We start from the raw sequence: 2,978 nt of genomic DNA, 5'->3' as shown, positions 1-2,978 counted from the left end.
CCTCGTGACCCTATTTATCAGTATCTCTTGTACTCTGTATTTTTCCACTGGGGAGCGGGCCGGGGGGGAAAGGGTCTTTTCACCAGTGCTAGTGGCTTTCATTCTGCTATATTCCATTTCAGTGGCAACCTGTACCTCCCCTTTCTACTCCCCAAATCAGTGAAGATGGGAAGGTTGGGCTTTTTTACTCATTTATCCACCCACTATCCCAATCTCCACAGTGGCTCTTCCAAACCTTTTCATGGTTCCCCTCTCTGCCCCCTCAGTTGAGAAACCTTGCCTCATATTTTACAGGAAAAAAACCCGAGTCCACTCGCTATGAGCTCTCTCTCTCCTCTCCTCTTCCTCATCTTCTATTACTCAGATATATTCCTTCTGCCACTATCTCCTCCATCCCTGTCTTACAAGATGCAGTAGCCTTACTTTTTACCAATGCTAACCTTTTCACTTATTCAAGTGATCTCATTCCATCCCATTTCTTCCAACAGATTGAGCCCCTTCTATCAACCCCATGCTGCCACTCATTTACAATCTCTTCTTGTTTACTGGCTCATTCCCTACTGCCTACAAATATGTCCACATTGTCCCCATCCTGAAAAACCTCTCCCTTGATCCTTCCCTTCCTGCTATCATCCTTGGTCTCTTCTGCCCTTTGTGGCTAAACTTCTTCAAAAGGCCATCTATAATAGGTGAATACAATAGTAGAAACTTTCTCTCCTTCCCCTCTTTTTGACTTTCTACAGTGTGGCTTCTGACCCTATCATTCCCCTCAAACTGTTTTCTTCAAAGTTACTAATGATCTCTTGGTGGCCAAATTCAACCACCTTTTCTTGATCCTCATTCTCCTTGACCTCTCTACAGCATGTGACTGATCACTCTCTCCTCCACGATACTCCCTTCTGTCTAGGTTTTCAGAACACCACTCTTCTTGTTCTTGTACTAGGTATATGACGGCTCCTTCCTTTGCTGGATTCTCTTCAAGATCATGCCCTCTACCTTGGATGTTCCTTGGATTTTATTACTATCTCTCTGCTGCTGAATCTCACATTGACCTATCCTGCCCCCAGACTAATTCTCTGCTGACCTCCAATCTCCCATCTCCAACTACCTTTCAAACATCTCACACTGGATGTCCAGAAGACATCCAAAACAAAACTCATTATAATCTCTCCCCCTAAGACCTTCCTACGTCCTACCTTCTCCATTTCCATATACGGCAACACTTAGTCCTTTTAGGCTTGCAAACAAAAAGCCATCCTGGATTTCTCACTGTATCTCACCCCCCAACCCCCACCCCTACCCCCTAAGCAATGTTTCCAAAGCTTGTCAATTTTCCCTCTGCAGTCAGTATCTCTTGAATACACACACATCCTTCTATCCTCTGATAGTGCCATCACTCTAAGGCAGGTCTTCAACACCTCATACCTGGACTCACCTGCTGGTGAGTCAGCCTCAAGTCTCTCCTGGATAAATGTGAAACAAAACTTGTTGGCAAGCTGCACTTTATTTTTAATAACAATAAATATTTTTATTTAAAACTTTGAGTTCCAAATTCTCTCCCTCCTTCCATTCCTACCCTCTCTCCTCCATGAGGAGGTAAGTGATCCAACCTGTACTTTATTAAACTGCTATAGCTTAGGGCCCCAGCCATTTCACTTAAGAATTAGTAGGTTGGGGCAGCTAGGTGGCACAGTGGATAGAGCACCAGCCCTGGAGTCAGGAGTACCTGAGTTCAAATCCGGCCTTAGACACTTAACACTTACTAGCTGTGTGACCCTGGGCAAGTCACTTAACCCCAAGTGCCTCACTAAAAAAAAAAAAAAAAGAATTAGTAGGTGCCTTTTGCCAAGGCAGATCCAGGACATTTGTAGGCTACCTCTCCAAAAAGTGATTTTTCTACAGAAGCACTGGTAGGCCCTTCAAATAGACTTAACTATGTATCTCTATAAGCACAGAGGAGAAAGTCTTGGTGTCTAGATTTCCACCCATTACTAGCTGTTGGGTAGGAAAATTTTTAATCAATCTCTTAAGTGCCTACCATGTGCCAGGCACTGCACTAAGCACTGGGGATACAAAAAGAGGAAAAATACTGTTCCAGGCAAGAGAGACAGTGAGAGACAATGTCCAGAGTCAAGAGGTAGAGTGTTTGGGGAACAGCTAGAAAGTCAGAGTCACTGGATTGAAGACTATGTGGTGGGGAGTAAGATGTTAAGAGAACAGGAAAAGCAGCAGGGAGCTGTTATGAAGGGCTTTGAATGCCAAACAGCATTTTGTAATTGGTCTTAGAGGCAAAAGGAAGCCAGGGGAGGTGGGGTGACACGACTGCACTTGCACTTTAGTGGTTGAAACACTCTACATGTGCTTTTTTTTTTTTTAAAACAAGATATCACCCACCTATACATCAAAATCATTCAAAATTCCTTGAGATATATAATAAGAGAAATAATACTTTTGAGTGACTCCTTGATCATACACATCAGGCAAGGCGTGAAACAGGGAGGCAAATACTTACCAAAGGTATCTGTGCCTGTAATGAAGGAACTCCAGTGCAATGTCCCTGTGGAGGAGAAATCCCTAATTTGCTCCTGCTTGTAGATGACATTGTACTAATTGCACCAAGTCCTGGAACACTGCCGTTTTCTGGAAGAGTTGTGTAATCATGAGGGCAGCTAGGTGCCACAGTGGATAAAACACCAGCCCTGGATTCAGGAGGACCTGAGTTCAAATCCAACCTCAGACACTTGACACTTACTAGCTGTGTGACCCTGGGGAAGTCAGTTAGCCCTCACTGCCCTACAAAAAAAAGGAGTTGTGTAATCACTCAATAAGTTTGGCTTGACTATCTATATAGGAAAAGCCAACTGGATGAAGAATGTCTATTTTTTCCTGCCTATAATATGCATTTATATGCACAGCCAACCCATAGAGCTTATCCATCAATATGAATAACTGAATAAATGAATGAAAACATATGTATT

The sequence above is a fragment of the Dromiciops gliroides genome, chromosome 2, assembly GCF_019393635.1.
Source record: "Dromiciops gliroides isolate mDroGli1 chromosome 2, mDroGli1.pri, whole genome shotgun sequence".
NCBI lineage: Eukaryota > Metazoa > Chordata > Mammalia > Microbiotheria > Microbiotheriidae > Dromiciops > Dromiciops gliroides.
This window is presented reverse-complemented; position numbering follows the sequence as displayed.